General features: G+C 41.4%; 1 protein-coding gene across 3 annotated transcripts in view; it reads right to left on the bottom strand.

Moving 5' to 3' along the window:
- LOC117778038 (cAMP-specific 3',5'-cyclic phosphodiesterase 4B-like) overlaps positions 1-6,402 on the bottom strand; it is a 51,423-nt gene extending 45,021 nt beyond the window's left edge. Inside the window, exon 1 of one of the 3 annotated variants that reach the window (XM_034613242.1) lies at positions 3,001-3,095. The gene's annotated coding sequence lies outside the window, so the exon portion shown is untranslated. Of the gene's footprint in view, positions 1-3,000; positions 3,096-6,311 lie in introns of those variants that run through there. The other 2 variants (XM_034613240.1, XM_034613241.1) reach the window with 2 other exon arrangements.
- Positions 6,403-10,886: the final 4,484 nt, after the last annotated feature.

Raw genomic sequence — 10,886 nt, forward strand, 5'->3', positions numbered from 1 at the left:
TTTCCCCAGTAAATCTTAAAGATATTTCAATCTTGACAAACTTGCTGGACCGACTGACCAGCAATACTATCTCTAGTACCATGTTGCTTACTTTTTACAAAATAATATGTATCACAGCTTGCTCATACCATTTAGTGTTCAAACTATGTAAGTCCATCCATGATAGATGTGATCCTACAATTTGCAGCTTTAGGACTAATAATACTAATCAGCAAAGAAAAGGTCCTGAAAGATTAGTTTGTCTTCATGCCACCTGAGACACTATGAAGGATTTGCTCTGTGCCCAACAAACCCAACAGGCTCAATAAACTGTGAGTCTGCAGCTGTCTTATGTTGAGTAACAAGCATCCGGGGGAGTTATCTGCCTCTGAAAGACAGTATATTGTGGATCCAGGTGCAATACATTATTTGTTTGTTTTTAGTTGTTTTTGTGGTATCTCGGCGGACTTGACTGGTGTAGGGAAAACATTGCTTCCAGGCAACTACGCTGTTCAGAGTTAGTTTAGAACTTCATCTGGAACTTCAATTAAAAAGTCTTCTATGAATGAGTTTGTATCTCACAATTATCCAGATATAGGATAGTCCCCATTCATGGATTTTTATAGCCACAGTTGCCATAATAGAAATGGCTAATAACTGTGAGTGCAGTGTAGTGCTGCATGTTATGCTTACAAAACTGAATGAAACTGTAATATGTGGCCATCTGAGGCACTCCAAGGCGACACTGAATTAATGAACATCCTTGTGTTTGACTTGGTTGTTACCAGTGAAGGTTTGTCATTTGTGTTTGTTTAATGACTGAAACAGTTAACTGATTGTCAGAAGTCAAACACTTTTCTGTCACCTGACTAATCAGTTCACAAATTGTCTGCAAATAATGTCCGTGCCAGTGCTTTTTCAGTCTCTGTGTAGTATGTGGTAGTGACGCTCTTATTACTTCCTCTTTGTGGGAACTGTTGGGCTTCTCTATATTTAGTTACGGTTTCGACCTTAAGGTATGTTGTGATTTGGTACAATAAGAATAAAGTTGAATTGAAATTGCACTCGGGTGCAATTAGCCTTTTTCCTTTACAATATGAATATTTGATTAATTCCTTTAAGGGATATCTTTGGAATATGCTATTGACATGAAAAAAATGATCTTGCTCAGTTAAAAGGTCAAAGCTTTGTCGACACATCCAGAGGAGAAATGAAACTATGAGACAATGAAGTTCTTAAAACGAAAACCCGAGAGACCACTCATTTTGAAAGAACATCACAGGACAGTGGATTCAGAGTGCCCTGCCGTCTCACTGCCTTCACCTTTTAGAGAGGCTAGCTTCAATGACCTCTCATTCTCGTAACCCCGGCAATAGATCATCCCCACGGAGGCTGCCGGGAGCTCTACAAATAATTGGTTGTTGATGTGAAGCGGGCGACAGAATGCACAGTCATGAGGCAGCACTCAACATGCTGATTGTAAGAGATCTGAGGAGAACACCAGGGAATTTTGTGCGAGGCGAATTGTGTATCATCAGAGCCACTGGGGAACAAAACAAACCAAAGCCGACTGTGTTTTTCTGCTTGATTTGCAACTCATGCATTTGCTTTGAGGCTATTATTTCTTCCATTAAACATGGGTCTTTTTTGAAGAATAAATCAAGTATGCATGAGGACCTAGTGTTTTCTTTGAGAGGAGAGAAAAGACTGCACCATCTCTTTGTCCAAGAACACTGGATACACAGCATTGTATGACCAGTTGTTTGAGAGAAAATCCACCGGATAAAGTTCATTCTAATTTTACTGTAAGTGTTATTTACCAAAGATCTACTCAATCCAGCTTCTAAAATCGGAGAATGTGACATTGTATATCATTTTGAATTGTTTATTTTAAGCGTTTACCCTTGGGATGACAAGACAAACTATCCAAAGACACCACTTTGGGCTTTAGGAAATTGATACAGGTGTCATCACACTTTTTTCCCGAACCTTTCATAGATCAAATAATTGGTCAAAAATTATCATCAGATTAGGTAATAATTTAAATAACATAAAATAATAATAGGTGGTTAGTGTGATCAGTGGTTTAGTGTGGAGTCGTGGTTTCCCTTTGGTGCTATGGCTTCGTCTGCGTCTTTCACCCTGAGACATTTGTGTTCTTTTTTTTATCTATTTTCAGTTTTGCATCCGTCAAGTGTTCGGAACATCATCCCTCTCGCAGCGAATTCTCTGGACATTTTCCTGTCAAATTCTCACATTGACTCACTCCAACATTCTCACTCGGGACACTTTACTTGGGGGCTGGGGAAACAGCAACAGACATAAAGTCCTCCCAGATAATTTCCTGAGAATGTCCGGAGCACAGTCGATGGCTGAAAGCAGCATGAGTGAACAGGCTTGTGTATGTTCTGTCCACGTCCTCATGCAGCTTTATGTCCTGTCTGTATTGACAGAGACATCCGCCCCGCAGCACCAGTGGCATTGAGCAGGAAAATACTGGTATAGAGAACCAATGGAAGAATAGATACAGAAGGCGTCTGTTTTATGCAACACCCATTTTGCATTATCTGACGCACTCTTACTGCTCTGACCAAATGTAATTGGGTAACTCACAATGCTATCAAAACAGCCAATATTTGCGCTTACATATTTTGCATGAGGCCAGCGAGGCTACACGGCCGACCATCTGCTCATTCAGTCAATGTCACACGGTGTCCATTAACAACAGGGAGCTTCAGAGGTTGAGTGAGTAGCTGTCATATGTTAAACATCAGCAGAAACCCACACAAAGGCAGCTTTTGTAGCATCAAAACAAAGGAACCTCAAGAAATAATGTTTTGGACTGCATTAATAGTAGCCTCAATTACCCTGAAGTGCGACAGTGAGAGCTTCCAAAGCTATCTGTGTGTCACAAGCGTGATGGATTAGCTTTAAAGTGGTCACATACACACATATACGTCCCATTTACTGGTAAATGCGGAACCATTTAGAGCAAAAAACAGTTATTAAGAGTTAACTTACCCAGCTTTGAGCCAGTGTGTATTCTACATCAAGCTTTAAATCACTCATAAAACCGTGTGCGTAAATGCACAAGTAAGACGCTCTGGTCACAAGGCACAACAGCTGTTGATAGAACAGTGGCAGGTCCTGTTTGACTTGCTGGGCTCACCCACATTTACTCAATCTGAACACCACCACACCCAATTTATACACACCTCAGGAACAACTGTCTGAACACAAAACAGTGTCTACTGATCACAACTATACAGATTTAAAAACTGCCTCCTACTCACTGATCTGCAGAGAAATACTGTCAGAATGCTCTCAAAAAAAGCTTCAGGGTTAAAATGACCACATGAAAAGACATCTTCTTTTATCACCTCAGATTATAAAACAGCTTCTCTTTCTGACCTTGAAGCTAATAGCTGTGGTTGTTACTGGAAAGACTGCAGCAAATTGAAAAATACAGCTCAGTCAGGAATCAGCTATTGAGTATTTTGAGTATCCTATTGCACACGTACATTCTGAAAGCATGTCAATCGATATTGTTTATGATGTTTTATCTTTCAAAAGTGTAGCTCAATGTCAAAAATAAAAACATGTGGAAATCGTGGTTGAAATAGAGGCGAGAGGAATAAGCCGACAAAGAGGAGACATTTGTCTGTGGCACAAAGACGTATTGACTTATAGCACAAAAACTTAGTGCTGTCTTTTAATGGCATAGTTACAAGGTTACTTAAATATCACCACAAGTTGCATGAAAAGCTGTGTTTTGTCATTAACCCATTAAATTGCACTGTGATGAGCCTTTTTACTTCTTTGTGTCTTCCACCAGGGAGGTTAGGATTTTACCTGTATCTGTTTCTTTGGCACCAGAGTTACTCAAAACTACAGAACTGATTTGCATCAAACTGGGTGAGGGGATGGAGCATGGGTCAGGGAAGAGCACATTAAATTCAGAGCCTGTGTATGATGTTAACCATTGGCCCTGAAGGAGCTATGCACTTTACTGAGCACCATTTTAATGTGCTCCATGAAAGCAGTTGTTTAAATTGTAGCAGCTGCTGACAACAGAAGACAAATGTAAGACGAATGGCCAGAGGGAAGAACACTCATTTATTACTGTTCATAATGCAAATCACACCTGCAACCCCTTGCATTTGGCTATGGCTGAAAGTACTGATGGGTTACCACCTGAGTCTGTTTGAAATGAAACCTATGTAACCTACACAGAATGACCTGGTTTTCATCAACATGGCTTTTTTCTAATGTTAGAAATCTTTGGATGGATAGAAAGGTTAATAATGAAGGTTAGATGTTAACTCTGGGTGAATATATACAGTTAATAATGTAGCTTAGTTGGTTAACTCTGGATGAATATATACAGTAAATAATGTAGCTTAGATGGTTAACTCTGGATGAATATATACAGTAAATAATGTAGCTTAGATGGTTAACTCTGGATGAATATATACAGTTCATAATGTAGGTTAGATGGTTAACTCTGGATGAATATATAAGGTTAATAATGTACGTCAATAACTGGCTGGAAGGTTGATATTTGCTTTTCAGGCACACACTATGATATCTCTTCCAATCCGGTCCTTTCTTCCCACTCTGTTTGTGTGGGCATGTCCCACACACAAAGCAGTTGTTGTACTTCATGCAGGTGTCGACACTTACTCACTAAGCCAGATTGGGACATAAAATTAGAATATTATGGTTACATTATTTTAAATATTTTCTTTTTTTTAAAGCCATGCTATCTCTGTGACTGGAAAAGGAAAAGCCAATCAACACATGTCAAATGAGACTTAGGAGTCAGAGTGGAAACTGCTGCGTGCGCTCAGCACGGTCACGCAGATTCCAGCAGAAAACAAGCTTCTCAGATGATTGAAGACAGAGGAGTTTGTTGAGGAGGGACACATTTGTGGCAGCTGGAAAATGACGTCACTGTGGAGGTCACATGAAGGGAGCTCTCTATCCAACAGTACTGACATAGAGAGAGAATGGACAGGCCAGACCCTGTGAGCCTGTTTCCACTGGACCACAGGCCACGAGACCTTTTTCCCGGGGTTGTTCTGTCATCACACCATGTGTTTATCATGTTGTCAATATATTCACTTGTCATGTGAGAAGACGGTCTATCGCCAAACAACAACTTTTGGAAGCAAACTGATTTCCTTTCTTGCATGGTGAAAGAGATGAGTAAATGTTAATGCAAGGTTAGCCTCTAGTGTGAAGCTACTGTGCTAATATATATCTAGCTATTTTAAATAGTAAATGGTCTGCATTTATATACCCATTTTCTTGTCTTGATGACTTCTCAGAGCTCTTCACAGTACAGTTTTGCCATTCAACCATTCTAACAGACATCCATGCAGTGTATCTATGTTCAGCCCCTTCTCTATCACTCACAGACTGCCAACACAGCCGTTAGGGGCAATTTCAGGACACTGAGAAATGGGGGGAGACTGGAATCAAACCATTGACGTCTTGTAATCAGGCATCCCACTCAACCTACTGAGTCACAGTCCCCTGTGAATCCTTGGTGATCCAGGACACGTGTGACCCTGGATGAGTCCTTGTTTGAGCGCAGAGCATATGAAAATCCCCAGATATTAAGAGGAAGTACCAGAGGTCAGAATACACACACGCACCATTGTATACAAGTTGCCCAATTTAACATCTATTGTGTGTGTGTCAGCACCTCATCAGTTAAACATTTACTAAACAAAGCGTTCCACTGCCAGCTCCATGGAATTCAAGCTTATGTGCTGAAAAATAAATGACATGTGGAGTGAGGAGGCAGCAGAAGGCTTGGCAGAGTCGAAGAGATTTGAGGTACAGAGCGCACCTTTGGTGAGTGTCACCAGCTGGTAACCCCTATGTAAACATGTCTGTAAAGCCCTCGGATGACAACTGAAGCAGACATGGGACATGCAGACATGCACGCACGCACGCACGCACGCACACACGCACGCACGCACGCACGCACGCACGCACGCACGCACGCACACACACACGCACACACACACACACACACACACACACACTGTACCAAAGTGAAAAGACTTGTTTGTACAGTCAATGATTCCAAAATCCAAAGATTATGATAATTTAAGAAAAGGAAAGGCATACAGATCAGTGTTTTGTACTGTAGACAAAAAAGTGGTCCATCTAAATAGCTCAGATTCATGGAAAACTGATCCCTTCTGCTCAAAAAACCAATGGAGAAATGTTATACACCACTTACTCGGCAATAAGGCTTGCAGTGAGAAACTGATTCCGACCACAAAACTCACCCCGAGATACAGAAGAGACATACTCACAGATGAAGCCGTTCTCCTGGAGCCAGTGGTGTGAGAGGAGGAGCGGGAATTCACGTCAGCAGAATGTCAGTCTGAGAGAAAGACACTGGATTAGAATTCCACAGATAACACACCACAGCAAAATATTTGAAATAGAAAAAAACAGGATGACAGTACATGTGATTGATCTTGGATCGGCAACAAAGACCCCGGACAAGATTACAGCCCCTCAGGGGCCCAATAGTTTATCTCTGACAAGCATGTCAAGGATCATAGATGTTTACAAAAAAAAATTCCTAGACCATATTAGACAGTATAAACATGTTTTGATGAGTCAGAGTTACGAGTTTCTCTTAAAATGAGGAATAGCCCAGTTTATATGGTGTCCTAAACCCTTTTTAGGACATGAACTACCCAGAATGTCCACACAATTAGGTCAGGACATTTTTCAGAGTTTGCGCTTCACATGGCTGGCAGGAGAACCTCTACACAACGTCTGCAACAACTGACTCAGATTTGCAACACACTCATAAAGCCCCTCCAGATAATTTCAGGAGATGATCCGGGGTTCAGTGCGTGTCTGAAACCAGCTCTAGATGCATGACTTGTTACAATCATTCTTCTTGTATTCACAATTAGCCGTTTTTTTCACTACTGCTCCCAGTGTGACAAACTTTGACCCAGTCTGATACACTAAATGACTATAGCGCAGACACAGCATGGATTCATCAGCTGAAAGCTAAACATCAATGTAGAGCAACAGAAAAGAACAGTATAGTAACCACATCACCAGTAAGCAGCCAGTAAGTGAGTCATCAGTCTGGCAGTCTGAGCCCTTCTTAACAAGAAGCCATGGATGTACTGTCTGTGCCCTGTTGTTTCACCACCGACTAACAATAGAAGGACGGTCGCCACTTGAGTTCACACCACATGACCGGCTGCACAGCAGAAATGCTGTAAGCTGGGCTCTGAAATACCCTGATGTTTGAAACGATATGATACCCTATCATTACTTTGACCATGACAGTCTCTTAATATTATCTTTATAGCTATAATAATCTCTATTATTATTATTATCTTGGTGACAGAACAATGGCTGTAAACACAAGTGACCCCAAAATCTGCCAAAATTGTTTGAATCCAACGCAGACCAAGAGAACCAACAAAGCATCTCGCAACAGACATGCTGCCCTTGAAATTTAAAGTGTGAAAGGTTAGATAACATAACAAAGTTTTTTTTAACCATCAGAATTTGACGAGGCCGTTAAAGAAAATGATGATGAACAGTTTGATTTGGCTCTTTCTTTTCCAGATTTACTGTTTGGCATATGCAAAAGCAATGTACACAGAGTGACACTTTATAACTGACAAGCCTCTAAACATCAGGCGTTCACAAGTACGGAGATCAACAGCACCAGTGATGATCATGATATTTACATTTTAGTCAATAATTCTTTCTGTTATTAGAAAATGTGCTCAGTATAGAGATCAGACCTCCACCAAGGAATTGTACTGGGTCATATCACATCTAGGTACAAATATAAAGTTGACCATCAAAAAGAAAATAAAGAAATCACACAATCTTGAGTTTTGGGGACACCAGATTACTGCACACCATATATAAGCATTAAAAACACTGTGACCTCGATCTGATTATTTACAATAATCCAATTATTAATGATACAAATGCACTAATTAGATAAACATGTATGTAAAAACAAACTAACAAGAAAACCTAACAGCACATTAATTACAGTTTTATTGTGCATGAAGCAACAAAGTAAGTAAGTGTGGCACTTCATGGCAGTGAAGCTCCAACAGGATTATGAACCTGCACAATACAGGTCTGCACTCAACTCAACACATTTTCTAATTTTCTATTCAGTCAATTCATATTTAAAAACAGTTGATAAGAGCTGGCTGATTGGTATCAAGAGGTTTAAGGCAGGTGTCATACTGAAGTCTTCACTTTGAAACACTATACCTTACACTAACAGAAGAGCCTGGGGCGGACGCATGCCAAACTGACAGACACGTCTGGAAGTGATTTATAAAAGATGGAAAATGCCAAAGTAGCATCAACAGGATGAAGGCCACCACCTCCAGCCTCCACACTTCAAAGACCTTTCAGCCTGCACGCTCTAACAGATGTCCACGCAGATGTTTGAGTCAGCTGCAAAGTTAGAATTTCTCTTTAGAGTTGTAGAAGAATGGAGTCATAAATCCCAATAGAGATGAAAGATTACACAAGTAGGGGAGAGATAAAGGTGTTTGAAACACCGTCCATGTGACCAGAGAAGAAACGCCATACACACAAAAGGAGATCAAATGAAAATTTAAATAACTAATATGATAATAACTTAAGTATATTATTCACTGCATTTATTGGTGAAAGACAGTCAAACCGATCCAGCTACAGCCTGATATCGATTAACACATAATATTTCAGCACACACACACGTTGTTGTGTGACATTGGACCAGTGTTGAAACAGTGGCACACTTTGGGTTTCTTCATGCATTACCTCACATAGTGTGCAGCACTGTGGGAGAAGTCAAATAACTCCCTGATGAACAGTGGTGGCTTTTATTTCCCACATAAGGTTCAACACAAACAACCACTAAAACTCAAACGATGAATATTAAACTGTCATAGTCTGTTGCAGTCAATACAAAAAGGTCTCTATTGAGTCCCTGTGTTGACTCGTGTAAGACGCATTAAACCCTTACTGGAATATGAAGTCAAACTGGGTAACATAAGGGGGTCTACAGCTCTAAACAAGTTCAACTCGAGACTTTTCAAGAGCTTCTTAATACTAGAAATGAAATTTAAGACCAAACTCTGTTAGACTCCACTGTATCCTTCTTCTTCTGTGAGCAGAGTGGGGAACTTTTCGCTGTGACCTTTGGCAGTGACATGCCTTAAAAAGATAAAGACCTCATCTAATCTGAATTTAAGACAATTTAGTCCCTCTAAGTCCTTTTTATTTTCTTAAATTGAATTGAAGACATTTTACCATTTTTAGGGACCCATGGCCCACTGGATAATGAGGGTGGACCTCATTTCGCTTTGCACTAATACATTCCTTGTGTAACAGCATGCAAAACTTGGTTTACAGGCCAAACGGCAACTCTGTCACCACCGCGTTAAAGTGGGTTTACCAATGTTTTTCAGAGCATTTACACAAATATTCCCCTTCCTCCACCAACCCCATTTTAATAGTCCCAAACTCAAATATATTTCGAACTCATCTATGTCTCACCCACAGAGTAACCAATGTCTGGGAGTGTGTTTTTCTGCCCTGGTTTGTCTTCAGCATCACACTTGATGGGGAGACATTTGTGTGGGTTGAACCTGGAGCAGCGCACCGTTAGTTTTACTAGACCCATAGAGCTGTCAGAGGGGAGCGAGATACACACACTCTCACACACACGCGCACAAACACACACACACACACACGCAACGTCCTGAAGGATGTGTGTGCGTGTGTGTGAGTGATGAAACTGAACCTGAAGAGCGTTCACTGTTTTGAATGCAGCTCATGTTTCCTCGAAAAATAAATCCTGCGCATCTCAGATCTCAGATGACGGAGGGACAATGGATTAATCCGGTTTTTGCAGACCGCCGAACCTTTGTCTCTTGGTATGATCAACTTCAGAAGGCGGATTTCGTCAAAACTTTAAAACGTCGCGTGGTTGCGGGCTGTGGACAGAGGCTGGAGAAACACCCACCGATCGGATAGAAAAGGCTCAGATCCGTGTTTAGGAAGCGTTGTGAAGTGATGAGCGCGTCGGACATGATGGGTTTTTGGAATCTCGCCTCTTACCGCGCGCGCTCGCACTGTCGCCGCCGCCGCCTCGCGATGTGCGCTCCGCTGTTCCTGTGCCATCACACGCACGCACGCGCCTCCTTTTTATCGGGCTCCATTTGTCCAGTTCGCGCTCGTTCCCCCTCCAGACCCCGCGAGCGCGTCGATTGGCTTCGACTGAGGCGACGCAAATTCTTCCGTCCGCCAATGGCTGCCGTTGCGCCCCCCCCCCCTCTCTCTCCCTCTCTCCCTCCCTCTCTCCCTCTCTCTCTCTCACCCACCACCACATGCCCTCCCTGTACCGTCTGCTTCACCTCAGGGATGAAGCAACAACTGTCTGCCCGTCACCCCCTCACCCCTTTCGTGGTAAACGGATGCATCCACATAGCAGTTTTTTTTATCCAGAACACTTTACAAATTGCATCACACTCTCACTGGTGAAAGGTGCTGGCCTGTACAAGAGGTTCTGTGTTTTGCCACAAGGACACTTCAACATGTGGACAGAAAGAGCTACAATCAAACTATATATCATGTCATTTATATTGCACCTTTAAAAACATTTTTAGCAGACTCAGGAATAATCACAAAGATGCACTCACACACTAATAAAAACTGTTTAGAAATGTGCCTTAAATACAAATAGAAACAATACAAAGAAAAAGACAACATTACATAAAATCAAGTCTGGGATTTAAAAGAAGTCACTTAATTATATAATGTTCTCGACCTGTGTAGGTCTGTGCTGGAGAATGAATTGCATTGAACAGTGATGCATTGTACTACTAGTG

The sequence above is a fragment of the Hippoglossus hippoglossus genome, chromosome 17 (assembly GCF_009819705.1).
Source record: "Hippoglossus hippoglossus isolate fHipHip1 chromosome 17, fHipHip1.pri, whole genome shotgun sequence".
Classification (NCBI taxonomy): Eukaryota; Metazoa; Chordata; class Actinopteri; order Pleuronectiformes; family Pleuronectidae; genus Hippoglossus; species Hippoglossus hippoglossus.